At 44.4% G+C, this 19,387-nt stretch overlaps 1 protein-coding gene across 6 annotated transcripts in view; it reads right to left on the bottom strand.

The window, feature by feature from the left end:
• Window positions 1–19,387, bottom strand: part of LOC143923394 (uncharacterized) — a 372,703-nt gene that overhangs the window by 144,165 nt on the left and 209,151 nt on the right. The window lies entirely within an intron of this gene.

Below are 19,387 nucleotides of genomic sequence, written 5' to 3'. Positions count from 1 at the left end.
GGGGCGATAGATGGACCATTGGGTGTCATCTGAGTTGGGTTTAGGAATCATAACTATCTTGGCCATTAGAGAGTCTCTACCAAGAGGTTGCTGTCTCAACAGGGCGTTAAATGAATTTGCTAGTAAGGGAGCTAGGATATCAGAGAATTTCTTATAATAATTACTAGGTAAACCGTCCGGACCTGGGCGTTTATGTGGTTTAAGCGATTTTATAGCTACAAGTACTTCCTCTGTAGTGATTAAAGCATCAATGGAATCTCTGGCTGTGCGGGATAGTTCAGGTAAAGACAAGTTTTGAAGTAGGGATTCAGCATGTTGAGGAGAGAACAGGGTTTTGTCTGAGTAAAGGTCAGCCAATTTCTCACGGAATTCGGTGTGGGAATTCTTAGCGACCTTAAGTCTAATTGGCTCACGGGTTTTATCTGGTTGCCTGAGGTGTAAAGCCATAAAAGTATCCGGCTTGTTAGCTTTGGTGTAAATCGTGTGACTAGACTTACGAAGAGCCTTATCTGCTGATTCAGCTAACAAGAGATCTAGTTCCAATTTAGTTTTTTCAAAGATAAGCTTATGGGACTCCGTCGGTGAATTTTGGAACTGGAGAAAATGTGAATGATACTCCTCTTCTAATTTTTGCTGTCTGGCCTGTCGGTCTTTCTTAATATGTGTGGCTAGGGAGATGCAGCTACCCCGAATTACCGGCTTATGAGCTTCCCAGAGTAGCACCGGGGAGATGTCTGCGTTGGAATTATGTTGCAAATAGTCTGTAAGAGCAAAACGGATATCAAAGCAGTATGATTGATCGGTAAGGTGTGCTTCGTTCATGCACCACGACCTTTCCTTAGCTCTAGGGATCAGTGAGGCAATAGTAGTGATTACAGCGCAGTGGTCAGTCCAGGGAATCGGACTTATGTTAGACTAGAGTAAAACTGGGAAGGAGGCCACTGATGTCAGAATATGATCAATCCTAGAAAATGAATTGTGAGGATATGAATAGAACGTATAATTTTTTTTCAAGGGATTACACTCCCTCCATGTATCTAGGAGGGAAGCCGAGAGGAACTGTTTCCGAAGCTGTGCCGAAAGGGAGTGACCCTCAGGCGTATACGGCGATTTATCTATATGTGGTTGTAGAGTTAGATTGGAGTCTCCACAAATAAAAAGTGTGCCCCTGCTGTGGGTTTTGATAACCTGTAAAAGGTGTGAAAAAAAAGGGTTAGGGTTACCATTCGGGGCATAATAAGAAACCAGAGTGGTTTCAGTATCCTGGAGTAGGCCTACCAATATAATATAACGCCCCGCTGGGTCTTTAATTTCTATTGTGGGCGTAAAAGGCAGGGAATGATGAAATGCTATCAATACACCTCTATGTTTAGTGTCTGCAGAGGCCGTAAAGACCTGAGGGTAGCGGGAACTGAAAAACTTGGGGGTTTGGGAACCTGAAAAATGCGTTTCCTGCAAGGCTACTATCCCAGCTTTCAGAGAATGAAAATTTCGGAAGGCCTTAACCCTCTTACCGGGGGAATTAAGGCCCTTGACATTAAGAGATAGTATATTCAGAGGGGCCATCCATAAACAGGATGAGAGATACTATAGAGAAGTGCATAAGGAATAGGGACCGACCGACCAAAAGAAGACAAAAGAAGTGAAAGGGAGGGAGGAAAGAAAGGACAGTGAGAGAAGGAAGAGGAGAAGAGAGGAAGTTCGTCTGCAGGGCAAACCATGAGAATACAGGAACAATCTGATACCGAAATGGGTTGCTCGGCCGAGCAATGCTCAGTCCCCGGGGTCCAAGGTAGGCGACCCAGGAGAGAGTGCATTAAGAGGGAGGGGAGCAGTGGCAGTTCTCCACCACCATCGGGACAACAATTGTACATAAACACTGCAATTTACAGAACCAGTAAGAAACCAAAACAAAAAAGGAAATAAAATAAAATGTGAACATTAGCACTCATCTCAATGGACATGACACCCAGGGGTGTCGGACATAACATTAGAATGGTAAATAACACCCCACCAAGACAGCAGTACAGGGGTCTTTGAAGGTGCAGGAGTAAGGGGATGGGGAAGAGGGGGGAAGAGGGAGGGTTTGTCAGGATGGGGAAGGGTTGGCTAGGGAAGAGGGGAGAGGGAAAGGGGAGGGAAGGAGGGCAACAGGAAAAGTGGGAAGGGATAGGAGCCAGGAAAGGAGAAAACTGAGGAGGGAGGGGTAATGGGGGGCTGGTAGGTATATAATAGATTACCAAAAGGAGCTAACATCATCTACAATTGTTATCGTAAGACCATGCAGGCACAGTAATTGCGGGCATGGCCTTACATCACTGAACCTATATATTGCAAGTGTAAGGCGCCTTTGGCTCAACAGAAAAATGTTAAACACAATATAATGGTCAGGTATGGGGGGTAGGCTCCATGTAGGCTCAGAGCCCTAGATCAAAAAGAAAAAAAGGGGTTAAAAAAGTCAAAAGGTTTCAACTTAGGGGTCATCAGTGCTGAAAAGCTTGGAAAAATAAAAATAAAAAGAAGAACAAACAAGATCAAGTACATACGGAACAGCAGGTCGAAAGGATTCGGTGGAAGAATTCCTCCGGAGTAGAGGACATCATTCGTCTTCCGCTCGGATGTCCGAATCCTAGAAATCTCACAAGGAAATATAAGAGATTAACGAAAAAAAAAACAGAAAAAAAATGGGTGAAAATTTCGGAGCAGTTAGTTCAACGCGGCGGGCGAGACTTGGGAGTAGAGGCTATGCCATCTGGCACTCTGACGGGGTTCCTTTGCGGACAGATAACGGACCAGGCTGGTTACGATGCGGCGTAGCTGAGTAAGGATGCGCTGCCGAACGGGCTGGAGTACGGGGTAAGCTGGTCTCCGAGTGTGTGTCAGGACGAGCTAGATGAAGACTTTCCAGCAGGCGTTGCAACGATTCCGAGGACGAGCAGGTGTACTGCTGTCCCTGATAGGAAAACTGTATAGCAAATGGGAACCTCCAGGTGTACTTCAATTGGTGATGAAGTAAGATCTGTAGCTGTGGCTTCATGGCCCGGCGCTTGGTGATGGTAAGGGGAGCCAAATCCGAAAAAAGCTGATAAGTGTGGCCCTGAAACTACAACGATTCCTTATTGCGTGCTGCATTGAGTAGTTGCTCTTTCGTGCGAAAAAAGTGCAGCTTAACGATGATATCTCTGGGGGGTCCGTCCGCCTGTCTGCGAGTCAATGCCCTGTGGATTCTATCGAATTCTAGGCGTTCGATTGGTATGCCCGGGGCTAATTCCTGGAACATAGCCGTTACGAAAGACTGAACATCGTCAACTGTCTCGGGAATATCTCTTATCCTTAGGTTGGCTCTACGAGAGCGATTCTCGGCGTCCTCCCATCGTGAGAGGAGGGCGACATTTTCCTCTCGGAGGGCAATTTGTTCCTGGGCTTGCTCCTGTAAGGTGAGCTCAATGTCATCCATTCTGGATTCCAAGGCAGCAGTGCGCTGACCAATGTCACGTATCTCCCGCGAGAGTCTGTCAGTGATCTGCTCTGAGGTAACTTTCAGGGCTTTCTGTAACATGGTTTCCATATGTTTAAGAAAGTCACTGGGAATCATACTCGATGGTAACGAGGAAGTATCTGTGGGGTCATGTATGCTGTCCTCATGGTCATTATCGCTGTCCGAAGTTTCTCGGCTGGGGGTGGAGGATGCTCGCTGGATAGCAAGGGCTTTAGCCGCCATTTTAGACGAGGCACGGGCGAGGGCCTCCTTGATGGGTTTGGGTTTGTTCTTACCTCTGTGACCCGTGAGCACCATACCGTTAGATGCCAGGGTTTGCGAGGTGGAGGCACAGTCCAAAATAACGAATGTGTCAGGTCCGGTTCCGTAGTTAGGTCCCGAAATAGTGGTGGAGAGTGCGGAGCCTTAGCAGGATGCGACCGCCATGCTAGACTTCGCGCATGCGCCGCCCTAAATCCCTGTTCTTAAATGCATATTGTTAGACATTACAATTCGGTTGGTCTTTGGTTGGTTGGTAAGTTTGAGCTTGGAAATCTCTTTCTATGTGTTTAACATATGTAGCCCTTCCAGTTCTCCTCGCTGCAATAGACTAGGTATAGGTTGGGATAGTGACCACTTGTTTGAAATTAGACACTGGTTGCTTTTCTATGCAGAGCTGCACCAGATTTGCACTCTCCAATTTTAGTAAATCAACCCATTTGTCTTGATGGAGCTGTCATAGGGATCTTGTTTCCCTCTACACGTTTCGCAGGATATGTCCCACTTCCTCAGGAGGATAAGATAAAATAAAAGTCTGTATAGATATATAAGATTTTTTTTTTTTCCATAAACATTACATGATATTTTGCATACAGATTTAATCCTAAAAATATCATGTTTTATCCTGTAATAATAATTATAGATTTCAGTTTCCCACTACACTCAGTTATGCCGCGTACACACGGTCGGAAGTTCAGTCGGGAAAAGTTCGATGTGAGCTTGTTGTCGGAAAGTCCGACCGTGTGTATGCTCCATTGATCATTTGCTGTCGGAATTTCCGCACACAAATGTTTGAGAGCAGGTTCAAAAGTCCGATCGTGTGTACACAAGTCCGTTGCACAAAAGTTCACGCATGCTCGGAATCAAGCAGAAGAACCGCACTGGCTATTAAACTTGCTTTTTCTCAGCTCATCCTACGCGTTGTGCGTCACCATGTTCATGACATTCGGAATTTCCAACAACATTTGTGTGAGCGTATGTATACAAGACAAGTTTGAGCCAACATCAGTAGGAAAAAAATCCACGGTTTTGTTGTCGGAAAGTCCGATCGTGTGTGCGGGGCATTAGAGTCTCAAATGGCCAAAGCTACCCCACAGATCTCCTGGGCAAGAGCAGTGGAACATTCAGAGAATGACTGAAAGGTTGAAAATAAGTCAATATGAAATAACAAAATCTACTTAAATACGACGTGACTGTAATCTATATTATCTGGGCAAAGAGGTAAGTAGGGGTAACGGGTAAGTACTCCCATCCAATAGATGGCAGGTTGGCAAGCCCACATCATGGGTTTCTGACCAGCAATCCCAGAGCAGCAGTTTTGTGAATGAAGCCACTGATAGTGGAAGAAAGTGGCTGCGGAGCAGAGCCGCATAAGCCAATGCTTCCTGTATGGTGCCCACTGCCCATAGAGTAGAGTGGGCTGTGTCTGTGGACACGGACCTGTCATCCTTCCGCTCCGCTCATTGCGGCCCGTGACCAGTTACCAATTGCTGTTCAAAAGGTTGGGCACCCCTGCTCTAAGCAGTACACAAAGAAGAATTTTCTCGGTTACTTACTGGATGTTGATCTCACAGGTCATTTTTCCAATCCGAGATGGGTTATAAATTGTCCGTCTATGTCAAACAGCCTTGGGTCTCCGATCAACAGTTTACCAGTCCATAGAATGGAATTGAAACTTTCCACAGATCGCCAACCGATCTCAGTGCCTGTATATGATGTTTAGTGATCGTATATACCGTATTTATCGGGGTATAACACGCATCGGCGTATAACACGCACCCCAAGTTTAGGAGGACAGCTTGGCCAGCCCCGTTTGCAGCCTTGCCCATGTTTAAATTTCCCACGCCGAGACAGACCGAGCCGAAAAGACCGAACCGACATGCTCGGCTCCGCTCGTAGTCCCGCCTCCCTGCTGTTTCTCTAGCGAGCGCTGCCGAAAAAGGCCGAGCCGTCTGAACTGTGTATTCGGCTGGGCTCCGCTCGCAGTCCCGCCCAGTTTTTCGGCTGCGCTTGGTATTTTTTGGCCGTGCTCGGTATTTTTTCGGCCGCGCTCTGTACTTTTGACTCGCAGACAGTGGGGATCGGCGTATAACACGCACCCATGACTTTCCCCCGATTTTAAGGGGGAAAAAGTGCGTGTTATACGACGATAAATACGGTATGTTTTTTCAAATTCATCTTGTGCTACTCATTCCAGATTGATTATACATTGTCCAATGTACTCTCTCAACCCAACAATGACTGGTCTTGACTGGGGGGAGGGGAATTAGAGACAACCGGGGTGTCTGTCCCAACCTTAAAGCTTATATGTTTCATTTCTTAAGTGTCGGAACTTCGTCAGAGCTCTTCCGACACTCAAGGAATGAAACATGTAAGCTTTTAGTTGTGCAATAAAAACCACGTTTATGGAATGGGTCTTGAGCAGCAGGAGTATGTGTAGTTGTTAGTTTATACCTGTAACCTTGTACTTTATATGATTTTTTTTATCGGTTACAATTATTTTGTCTGATTTTAACCCTATTAGTTTAGAAGGTTTGATAAGGGTTCTCTTCGTTTTATGAGGTTGCTGCCTCCCTAGTATGCACAGGCTGCATTAAACAACCTGCATTAATGGAATTGGTTCTTGATTACAGGTTATTGGCGCTACCTCCACCCAATTAATTTCAATAAACCTATTAATTTCCTCAAACCCTTTATGTCTATCACCTTAACCTGTCCCCAAGGACTATGTGAATTAAACCTGTGTACGTATTTAGTCTCAGCTACACCCCATTTTTCCACTACCTCAGACTCAAACCAAAAGTGATTACACACCACTGCGTATCACCTCTACTAGGTGAACTATAATTACTATTAATATCCAAGAAATTCAGATCAGAAAGTGTAAATATAGATAAAAAAGAAAATAAATGATTATTAAGACCTCCAACACAAAACCTAGAAGCCAAAACACACAAAACAAAAACAAGAAACCCAAAAGAAAAAACCTCCAAATGCTTCACAGTGCAAAGGCCCCTCCCTAAAATTGGGAAGAAAACCTGCCTCCAATTTTCGTACAAATATTTGTGCTTATTATTAAATACACCCGATCCCCCTACATTAATTAATGTGAAAAAAGGAAAAGAGAAATTTCCTTATATAGTAATGTCCAAAATAAAAACAATACACAAAATTCAAAAATCAAAAAAACAAAAACAAGCAAAACAAAAAATGTGAAAAATCGCTTACATCCGGTAATGTGTACACAGATCCACAAACATATAAAAAATGTGAAAAAGTCAATAAAGCCAATATATATAAACAATAGGCAGTATATATATCATAAAAATATTTCAGTCCACACTGAGTCTTCTGTAAAATTATCAATGTGCAATTACGCCTCCTCAGAATATGGAAAAGGTGACTTTCGTGAGAGTGCCTGCGCTTTATTAGTGACTTTCGTGCTTGCTCCCCCTCAAGGATCCCCACTCACCAGATCCATTCACCCCCTAAGGCGCTATACGCCTATAATCTGTATCTCGTTTATCCGGAGCTTCCACCATCCAGTTATATCTTCAACGGGTCCTTCCAAGATTTTATTAGAGAGATGCAGGTACGTCCTTATATCCACTAGTGGTTCCTCAAATGAAAGAAAGTTCCCTCATGGTGTAGTATTTTTGATTATAATTAGGGAAGAGGGGAGAACAGTCTGATATTCTTCTTTAAAGCAGGTATTTTTAGTTATGTAGAAATAGTAGGAGACTATCCACTTAAAATTACTTTATTACAAAAAAACTTTTTACAATATTCTATGCAAGAAAAGGGTTTTCTTTATGCAAGATGCAGTTTATAAAACCATACATCAGCATACGACACCGTATATAAATTGTACTATACGGCTCACAAAAAAAGTGTAACCACCCTTTTCAACAAAAAACAATATATCTTTAAAATGTGAAAAACAAAAAACAGTCCAAAAAAAATGTAAATAAAAACCAAAAAATAAATAAAGCACTGGTTCCGGAAAAAAACTGTATGTACCAAAGATCCACAAGTTATAAAAGTAAAAAGTAAAAATAAAAATCAGAATCTCCTACATCCCTTTCCATAGGTCCGCAGGTGAACTGCACTCAGTCCTAAGAAGCCCTATTCCCCCAGTACTACAATCCCCCACCTACAGTGGGGTTAAGTGATGGTCTACTCAGGGGGCCGCTTGTCAGGCTTAATTAGGCTGAAAGAAAGAGGGTACGTAGGAAAAAAAAACCATAAAAAAGAAAAACCTAAAAAAAAATAATATATTGGAAAATTGTTGGGCTTGTTTCCACTGTCTTCAGCCCAGATCCTCAACTAACCGGTCCGCCGCAGAACAATTCCCCTGAACGCGCGGCGTGCGTTCCAGGCTGCGTTCCAACGGGTCTGGCGCACCGGAAGTGACGTGTGTGCGTAATGACGCTGTACGCGTTTCGTCATAGATGTCCTCAGCTCACCTGCGGACCTATGGAAAGGGATGTAGGAGATTCTGATTTTTATTTTTACTTTTTACTTTTATAACTTGTGGATCTTTGGTACATACAGTTTTTTTCCGGAACCAGTGCTTTATTTATTTTTTGGTTTTTATTTACATTTTTTTTGGACTGTTTTTTGTTTTTCACATTTTAAAGATATATTGTTTTTTGTTGAAAAGGGTGGTTACACTTTTTTTGTGAGCCGTATAGTACAATTTATATACGGTGTCGTATGCTGATGTATGGTTTTATAAACTGCATCTTGCATAGAATATTGTAAAAAGTTTTTTTGTAATAAAGTAATTTTAAGTGGATAGTCTCCTACTATTTCTACATAACTAAAAATACCTGCTTTAAAGAAGAATATCAGACTGTTCTCCCCTCTTCCCTAATTATAATCAAAAATACTACACCATGAGGGAACTTTCTTTCATTTGAGGAACCACTAGTGGATATAAGGACGTACCTGCATCTCTCTAATAAAATCTTGGAAGGACCCGTTGAAGATATAACTGGATGGTGGAAGCTCCGGATAAACGGGATACAGATTATAGGCGTATAGCGCCTTAGGGGGTGAATGGATCTGGTGAGTGGGAATCCTTGAGGGGGAGCAAGCACGAAAGTCACTAATAAAGCGCAGGCACTCTCACGAAAGTCACCTTTTCCATATTCTGAGGAGGCGTAATTGCACATTGATAATTTTACAGAAGACTCAGTGTGGACTGAAATATTTTTATGATATATATACTGCCTATTGTTTATATATATTGGCTTTATTGACTTTTTCACATTTTTTATATGTTTGTGGATCTGTGTACACATTACCGGATGTAAGCGATTTTTCACATTTTTTGTTTTGCTTGTTTTTGTTTTTTTGATTTTTGAATTTTGTGTATTGTTTTTATTTTGGACATTACTATATAAGGAAATTTCTCTTTTCCTTTTTTCACATTAATTAATGTAGGGGGATCGGGTGTATTTAATAATTAGCACAAATATTTGTACGAAAATTGGAGGCAGGTTTTCTTCCCAATTTTAGGGAGGGGCCTTTGCACTGTGAAGCATTTGGAGGTTTTTTCTTTTGGGTTTCTTGTTTTTGTTTTGTGTGTTTTGGCTTCTAGGTTTTGTGTTGGAGGTCTTAATAATCATTTATTTTCTTTTTTATCTATATTTACACTTTCTGATCTGAATTTCTTGGATATTAATGGTAATTATAGTTCACCTAGTAGAGGTGATATGCAGTGGTGTGTAATCACTTTTGGTTTGAGTCTGAGGTAGTGGAAAAATGGGGTGTAGCTGAGACTAAATACGTACACAGGTTTAATTCACATAGTCCTTGGGGACAGGTTAAGGTGACAGACATAAAGGGTTTGAGGAAATTAATAGGTTTATTGAAATTAATTGGGTGGAGGTAGCGCCAATAACCTGTAATCAAGAACCAATTCCATGTAAGCTTTTAGGTTGGGACAGACACCCCGGTTGTCTCTAATTCACCTCCCCCCAGTCAAGACCAGTCATTGTTGGGTTGAGGGAGTACATTGGACAATGTATGATCAATCTGGAATGAGCAGCACAAGATGACTTTGGAAAAACATATATACGATCACTAGACATCATATACAGGCACTGAGATCGGTTGGCGATCTGTGGAAAGTTTCAATTCCATTCTATGTTCTATTCATATGTTAGGGGAGGGTGGGAATCATCCACTGCATCAACATAACCCTCTCCTCTTGAGAGGGGGGACATTTTTAACTTATTTTTGTAGAGGTATGGTTTATTGGGGAATTGGTTAAGCATATAACCTTTGTACAGGGATTTTTTGTATAGGGACTTTATATATGGGGGTAGTATTGGGGATTAAGGCGTTTTATATGCCTTTTTGTATTCTTTGCTATTTTTAGCTAATAAATGTACGTAGTTTAACTCTTTAGGGTATGTGTTAGTGTCATATCATTTTTTTTTTCTTTTTGGGTAAGTACTCCTATCCACCTGAAAGACAGAAAATAAACACAGTGCTCTTTTGCAGAGTTGCATCCCCTGGCAGACTCTTCACATGCAATACTTTCAGGTGCGTTGGATGCCTGCACCCTCCATGTGCACTGGAGGACAACTCAGCAATAGAGGTGTTGGAGGATGGGACAACATGCAGACATCTGACGCACCCAGAAATATCTGATGTGAAGGTTTTTCTTTTACAGGGAAGTTTTTTTTTTTCAAAAGGAAACTTTTTTAAACATCCTCTTAATCAGAGGTGAGGATATTTTAATCCACATATCACAAAAGTATACACACTTCTTCCTTGATGCATTGAAGGCTTTCAGTACTTTGTTCGCATGAATCATATAAATGCCTGAGATAAAACTAAAACAAAGACAGACCCAAATCCAGAACTTCACTCAAGACTCACCTCTTCTGTACATGAACAATTTGGGTGTAGTCCATCTCCGATCCCATCAAAAATATGACACAATGTATCGACTGCACTCCACTCTTAGCTCCTCTGGCGATATTTATTAGCTGTCAATAGTGATGGACGAACTTCCGACGGGACGTTTCGCGAACGCAGCCGATCGTTCGCGAAACCGAACGTTCGCGGCGGGCCCCATTGACTTCAATGGGAGGCGAACTTCGCAAACCTACAGGTCAAATTTGCAGCCACAAAAGGATTAATAGCTGTGCAAACATAGTCCCACCACATGGCCAATGACATAACACATGTATGAGGTGAATCTGGGTTCGACAACTACAAGCATTCTTTTTTTATATGGGAAAATGTTGTGACAATTCAGGACTGTGGAGCGCATGAAGGCAATGGAGGGAAGGTCAGGGACCAGGGTAGGCAAAGAAGAGGGTGCAGGAGATTATCACCAGCAGCGTGACATACAGCAATGACACCTGCACCGTGATAGAGTCATCTGACAGCAGCACCGTGGTAGAGAGCACTGACATCAGCAGCGTGACATACAGCAATGACACCTGCACCGTGATAGAGTGATCTGACAACAGCACCGTGATAGAGAGCACTGACATCAGCAGCGTGACATAAAGCACTCACACCAGCACCGTGATATACAGCACTGACAGCAGCACCGTGATAGAGAGCACTGACATCAGCAGCGTGACATAAAGCACTCACACCAGCACCGTGATATACAGCACTGACAGCAGCACCGTGATAGAGAGCACTGACATCAGCAGCGTGACATAAAGCACTCACACCAGCACCGTGATATACAGCACTGACAGCAGCACCATGATAGAGAGCACTGACATCAGCAGCGTGACATAAAGCACTCACACCAGCACTGACAGAAGGACCGTGACAGAGCACTGACATCAGCAGCGTGACATAAAGCACTAAAACCAGCACCGTGATATACAGCACTGACAGCAGCACCGTGATAGAGAGCACTGACATCAGCATCGTGACATAAAGCACTCACACCATAGAGTTATAGATATATATATAGTTATAGAGTAGCAGACTGTACCTCACTCAACCCTATGTACTGTAGCACCCTATACCTTACCAGTCCTTATAAGAACTTTTGTGGACCAAGTAGGTTGTGTGTGAGTGATTAGCAGACTGTACGTCAGTCCCTATACCGATGAAGGACTGCTGCAGTATAGGGCAGCGGTCAGTCAGCAGTAGTGCACCTCAACCCTATGTATTGTGGACCGATACCAGTCCTTATAGAGTAGCAGACTGTACCTCACTCAACCCTATGTACTGTAGCACCCTATACCTTACCAGTCCTTATAAGAACTTTTGTGGACCAAGTAGGTTGTGTGTGAGTGATTAGCAGACTGTACATCAGTCCCTATACCGATGAAGGACTGCTGCAGTATAGGGCAGCGGTCAGTCAGCAGTAGTGCACCTCAACCCTATGTATTGTGGACCTATACCAGTCCTTATAGAGTAGCAGACTGTACCTCACTCAACCCTATGTACTGTAGCACCCTATACCTTACCAGTCCCTATAAGAACTTTTGTGGACCAAGTAGGTTGTGTGTGAGTGATTAGCAGACTGTACGTCAGTCCCTATACCGATGAAGGACTGCTGCAGTATAGGGCAGCGGTCAGTTAGCAGTAGTGCACCTCAACCCTATGTATTGTGGACCTATACCAGTCCTTATAGAGTAGCAGACTGTACCGCACTCAACCCTATGTACTGTAGCACCCTATACCTTACCAGTCCTTATAAGAACTTTTGTGGACCAAGTAGGTTGTGTGTGAATGATTAGCAGACTGTACGTCAGTCCCTATACCGATGAAGGACTACTGCAGTATAGGGCAGCGGTCAGTTAGCAGTAGTGCGCCTCAACCCTATGTACTGTGGACCGATACCAGTCCTTCTAGAAAGGCAGACTGTACCTCACTCAACCCTATGTACTGTAGCACCCTAGACAGACCAAGTTACCAGTCCTTATTTATAAGGAGATTTGTGGAACAAGTGGGTTGTGAATGATTAGCAGACTGCAGCAGAAGGGCAGCAGTCAAGTATGATATTCTTTCTATATTTGGAAGAAAGAATATTATACGTGTACAAGCCTATTACCATACCAGTCCTGAAAAGAACCTTTGTGGAACTAATAGTAACAGCTACTGATTAAACTGACCCTCACTGCCTGACACACTGCTTCCTGCCTGTCCCTATATAAACTGGCAAAACAGAGGCTACTGGAACAAAAACTGGAATAGCACTTTTGTGCACCTGATAGTAAATTAGTAACAGCTAATGATGATTACCAACTGACTCTCCCTGCAGCAGACACAGCGTCCTGTACCTTTCTCTAAACTGACAAAAGACACTCAGGCTGCTGCAACAATCAGTAGCACAGCAAACCTATATACACCTAACACCGAAACCAGTCCTGAAAAGAACTTTTGTGTACCAAATAGCTAGCGATTTATCTCTCCCTGCTCCACACAGCAACCTTTCCCTATAGTGACAGAAGAAAGAATGTAAAATGGCCGCCGGATCGGGTGTATTTATAGGTTAGGGAGAATGTCCAAGTGTCCATGTGCTGTAATGTCTCAATTGGCTGTCCTGTACCCCATGATGGATGTGTCATCATAGGTCAAAGTTCTTTTACACATTAAACACGAAAGTCCGCTGGGCAAACGGCGCCAATAGTCCGCCGAACTAGCGGACCGCGAACGTCCGAAATTCGCTGCGAAACGACCGCCGGGCGAACCGTTTGGCCATCACTAGCTGTCATCAAAGTGACTGCATACAAAAATCTCCACCTGGAAACCTACCTTCCTTGACATGTTGTACCACTCCTGGCTTGTTTGCAAGAACAGGGGAAGTCCCCCAACCACACCGATCCAAAAGATTTATTTCTGAAGACTTCCTGGTAGACTAAATGTGTAGGACGTGGGATGTAATAATGGCTGATGTCATCACTTCCACCAGTTGGAGTATACGCTTACATCCATGAATGGGAGGGTGGAGCTATGTATCCTCACAGTGTACTTGCTTGCTTATCCAGGTGCTGGACTGTGACAGTAGGGATGAGCCGAACCCCCCCCTGGTTCAGTTTGCACCAGAACCTTCGAACGGACCAAAAATTCGTACAAACTTTAGAACCCCTATTAAAGTCTATGGAATTCGAACGTTTGAAATCAAAAGTGCTAATTTTAAAGGCTAATATGCAAGATATTGTCCTAAAAAGGGTTTGGGGACCCAGCTCCTGCCCCAGCGGACAGGAATTAATGCAATTTTTTTTAAACGCCCATTTTTTTGGGAGAATTAATTTTAATGACGATTACAGTGAAAAAAAAGTGAAATATTCCGTTAAATATCGTGCCTGGGGGGTGTCAATAGTATCCCTCTGAAGTGGCACGTGTGTCCCGTGTTTAGAACAGTCCCTGCACAAAATGACTCTGCAGCCTCCTCCTCCCAGCCATGTACAAGTCCATGGGTTTCTTGGGACTGTAAATAATCCCTAAAAGACTGCTGCTGCTGAGTGCCAGGCTCCACCTCCATGCTGACACAACCCTCCTCCTCCTCTTCCTCTGTGATGGGTGGGACAGCAGGAACACTGTCTGGATAGGGGGCCTTGAGAGGCCAGGAAGTCCTCCTCTTCCTGCCTCTGTTCTGCCTCAAGTGCTCTGTCCATTATTCCACGCAGCCTATGCTCCAACAGGTGGACAAGAGGTACAGTGTCACTGATGCATGCACTGTCACTGCTCACCATCCTCGTGGCCTCCTGAAATGGTGACAGGACAGTGCATGCATCCCTGATCATGCCCCACTGGCGTAATGGTTCTGAGGACAAAGCACTGGAAGAGGCCATGGAGGAAGAAGAAGAGGAGGGGTGGAGGAGAGAGGTGCGTCACAACCAGTAGTAGCATTTTGGAGGCGTAGTGGTGGAACAACCTCCAACACTACTGCACCTTGTCCTGCATCCTTCCCAGCTGCCAGAAGAGTGACCCAATGGGCCATGAAAGATAGGTATCGTCCCTGTCCATGCCTGTTGGACCATGACAGAGGGGAAACCCGGGGTTCCCCGTGACGTATGGGTGACCCCGCCCCCCTCTGATGTAATGGAAACCTGCCTGTGTTACATCAGAGGGGTGCGGGGTCACCCATACGTCACAGGGAACCCCGGGTTTCCCCTTGCGTCAGAGGGGGCGGGGTCAGGTGACGGATGGCCCTGGCCCTGCCCTCCGTATATAAGAAACGTCAGCCGCCGGAATGTCTGCAGTGTCTCCTGCACGGAGACAGAAGAAGGATGTATTCGCTGTATTCTGGATGAGATGAGCGATGAGATGAGCCATCGCTGGAGAGATGACCGTCCGTCGCTGGATAGCAAGAGTGGATTACCGCCACTGGAATCTTTTTTTGATTTTTTGATTTTTAATAAAGGAATTTTTCAAAAGTGTGTTTGTTTTATTTAACCATTTTGACACTTTCTTTGTGAAATGGTAGGGGTACTTTTGTACCCCCTTACCATTTCAAACGGGGGGGGCGGGATCTGGGGGTCCCCTTGTTAAAGGGGGCTTCCAGATTCTGATAAGCCCCCCGCCCGCAGACCTCCACAACCACCGGCCAGGGTTGTGGGGATGAGGCCCTTGTCCTCATCAACATGGGGACAAGGTGCTTTGAGGGGTCACAGACCCCCAAAGCATCCTCCCAATGTTGAGGGCATGTGGCCTGGTACGGTTCAGGAGGGAGGGGGCGCCGCTCTCTCGTCCCCCCTTCTTTTCCTGCGGCCTGCCAGGTTGCATGCTCGGATAAAGGGTCTGGTATGGATTTTTAGGGGGAACCCCACGTCAATTTTTTTTTAAATTTGACGCGGGGTTCCCCTTAATATCCATACCAGACCTGAAGGGCCTGGTAATTGAATTTGGGAGACCCCCATGCTTTTTTATTTATTTATTTTTTTTTTTTTTTATCAATGACTTTCAATGAGTGTTCTCTGTATTAATAGCTGCCAGTGATTTTAAAGGACTTTTTTTCCTGCATAAATGACACTTTGTGCAAGGACAGTTCTAAGTACGGGAAACATGCGCCCCTTCACAGGCATACTATAGACAACCCCACAGCTATGAAATTTAAAGGAATATTACACTTTTATTGTTTCACTTTAATCATTATTAAAATAACTGCTCCCGAAAAAACGGCCGTTTTTAAAACTTTTTTTGCATTGATACATGTCCCCTGGGGCAGGACCCGGGTCCCCAAACACTTTTTAGGACAGTAACTTGCAGAATCTTTTCTCTCTGCCAAATCTTTTTTCTCTGTCGAATCTTTTCTCTATATAATCTTGGACTAATAGAGGTAAGGTTAGGCACATTCGACCACAGGTTCTATAGACAGATTGTTATTGTCAGAGTCATGTCGAATCTCCTATTCTATATCGAACTGTTGTAACAATGAAAACGAAAATAAAGCATTTATTTATGTCGGATCTTTCGTTTTTCGGATTTTGTGCTTTTGTTTGTCAAAACAAAAACGAAAATAGCTGAAATTCGGACGAAAATGCATTCGGACGAAAACGAATGCACATGTCTAATGACGATGCACCTCGTCCACAACCAGCACTGTTGTCTCTAGACAAAGAGCCTGCTTGCCCACTTTTATTGGCTCGTGACTGTCTGCCTCTCCTTGTTGGCCTTCCAGACATACTAATGGCCTGCAGGGAGATGGGAAAACCAGCAATTGGGGTAGCTTTAGATGCACACTGAGCAGATGACACAGTACACCGACTGTATTTACTGCAGCTGCCTGCCTGTGGTATAGGATCTGAAGAACACCAGCAATTAGGGTAGCTTCAGGTGTATACTGTGCAGGTGGCACAATACACAAACTGTAACTGCTGCAGCTGCCTGTGGTATAGAAACAGAGCAACACCAGAAATTGGGGGGTAGCTTCAGGTGTATACTGTGCAGGTGGCACAATACACTGACTATAACTGCTGCAGCTGCCTCTGGTATAGAAACAGAACAACACCAGCAATAAGGGGTAGCTTCAGGTGTATACCGTGCAAGAGGCACACAACATCCACTGTAACTGCTGCAGATGCCTGTGTTACAGAAACAGAACAACACCAGCAATAAGGGGTAGCTTCAGGTGTGTACTGTGCAGGAGGCACACAATACCCACTGTAACTGCTCTAGGTTAACAAGCAAAGATGACACTGTCCATGCCTATCCTGCCCTCTTCCTGCACGCCAACATACTACACAAGGCCATCGTGCTGGTGGCCTTATATAGTGTGGGGCGTGTACTAAACCCCCCTGAGCTATAATTGGCCACAGGCATCCTGCCTATGGCCAATTATGGCTCTCCTCGCTGCTGGTGCTTTGATTGGCCAAGCATGTGGGGTCACAGTGCATGCTTGGCCAATCATGAGCCAGCAATGCACTGCAATGGCGCAGTGCATTGTGGGCTGTGAGAGCCACACAAATATGGCACGAAAGGCCCACAAAGTTCTAGATTCACCGAACAGGCGAACAGACGGTGTTCGAATTGAATATGCGTTCGACTAGAACACCAAGCTCATCCCTATGTGGCACATTACTACAGTATGTGAGTGCACATTTTTTTTTTGTCACAATTATTTTAAATAAAGCATTGGTAAAAGATGCTTTCCTGTTTTTTTGTCTTTCCTTGGCATTGTGAGAGGAGAGGAGAGGGGAGGGGAGGGGAGAACCGTATTTTTCTGGGAACATTGAAGAGTATATTAGCTCTTTGTGGCCCATTCTGTTCTCAAAGAGTGGAGGAGTAGGAGTATATCTCTAACAGCGCATATATACCTACTTATTATATAAGAGGTCATACTGTCGCTGGTGAGTGAACATACATAAGGGGGTTATGTAATGAAGGGCATCTGTTCACAACTTGATAAAATTGATGCACGTCTGCACTTCCAACACTATATACACTTTCAAGTTTTTTCAAGTTCACCACAAGGAGCATGTTACACCTGTGAAACAGACCCAACCAGGACAGGGGCTTATGGAGGGGACTGGAGGATGGTCTCTTGCCCGCTGACTATGGGCCCTGGCGTTTAAGGGAACACTACTCTTTGGTAGGTGTATGCCTGGGGGACCTTGGAGTGGTCCTGTTCCTGATTCAAGTTCATATCTCCCCAAAACACACAGACTCTGGGAATCTAGGCCCAGATCCATAATTAGGGTCTAGATGTCCAATTACCAACAATAACTGCTTCACACTGTGAGACTCATAGCAGATGTAAGTGTGGTGGTCTCCTGCTATAGTCTGTTTATTAAGGTGTTATGTGTTTTCTGGTAAGTATGTTTTACCCATTGTTAATTGTGCTAATTCAGTCACCTATTGTGTCTGTCTGTCAGTAATCTTTGCCTCCACCTAGGCTGGTTTAAGTGACTATTTGATTAGTTTAAAGTTAATTATATCACTGTCAGCTATTAGTTGCTAGAGGGGGAGTAACATAGTTTATGTTGGCTGTTCCTTAAAGGAGTTGTAAAGGCAGAAGTGTTTTAATTTGAATGTATTCTATGCATCAGTGGCGGCCCGTCCATAGGGGGCGCCTGGGCGCCGCCCCCCCTTCTGTGTGGTCACAAAAAAAAATAGAATAAAAAAAAAAAAATGTAAAAAAAAAAAAAAAAAAGTTTTAAAACTGCCCCTTTAAAAAAAAAAAAAGTTCTTTCAGGAAGTGCACTGTGCTCGAGCGCCGGTCACAGTGCACTATGGGAACGGCCACGCCAATGCAATCATGAGATTGCAGGTGTGGCGCTTCATTTGCGGGCGTTTAGCCCGCCTCAGGGCGCTTTCTGAAGCGCTGAGTAGTTTCCGCCCGGCGCTGTAGTATTGTTACTACGGCCGGGCGGGCAGTTTGATTGACATCTGAGTTGACTCAGATGTCACTTCCTGTCTTCTCTCTCCCATTTCACCTGAGAGAGGAAACAGGAAGTAAGAGGAGTAGAGCGGTGTGCAGGAGAGGAGCGGAGAACACCGCTGTGTAAGAAGAGGGGCTGCAGCAGTCTGGGGCTGGAGATGGCTGCTGGTCAGGATGGAGCCACAATCTGGACATTTGCTGGTTTTTCTGCTACTTGTCTCGGCTATAGGATTCTCTCCATCTGGAGCTGCACAGAAAGGTAGGACCGCTCTCTATCATCAGGTGTCTGTGGGGTGACTGTGTTCCTATGGTGGGAACACATTGGGGGTCATGGATATTGGGTGTCTATGATAGACTGCACCTGCAAAGCAATGCTTGGACTTGTAGTTCCCCATCTGATCTCAAGCCCTTGGTGTAGGTTATGTTTAGGAAGTTTTAATTTCCTGTAGAACTACAGAAACCAGCCAGCTCCCCTGGGATGCCGAGTCCATCACATAAGTGGGAGAACCATGCCTTGCAGGTTTCTGTCTCTGCTTCGGGTCAGGCATGGTATTGTAGGTTCAGGTACAAACTCCTGTGTCAAGGCTGTTCTATGTCCCCAGCCCATAAAACACGCATGTCTAATAAGGATTAATGTCATTTATCAATGACGAGCCCGGTGTATAATGTCCAGCCTGTTATGTGATGTGCAGAGCCCGGTGTATAATGTCCAGCCTGTTATGTGATGTGCAGAGCCCGGTGTATAATGTCCAGCCTATTATGTGATGTGCAGAGCCCGGTGTATAATGTCCAGCCTGTTATGTGATGTGCAG

This window comes from Lithobates pipiens, unplaced genomic scaffold (assembly GCF_037356315.1).
Source record: "Lithobates pipiens isolate NorthernLeopardFrog02 unplaced genomic scaffold, aLitPip1_a1.2 Scaffold_22, whole genome shotgun sequence".
Lineage (NCBI taxonomy): Eukaryota > Metazoa > Chordata > Amphibia > Anura > Ranidae > Lithobates > Lithobates pipiens.
This window is presented reverse-complemented; position numbering and strand designations above follow the sequence as displayed.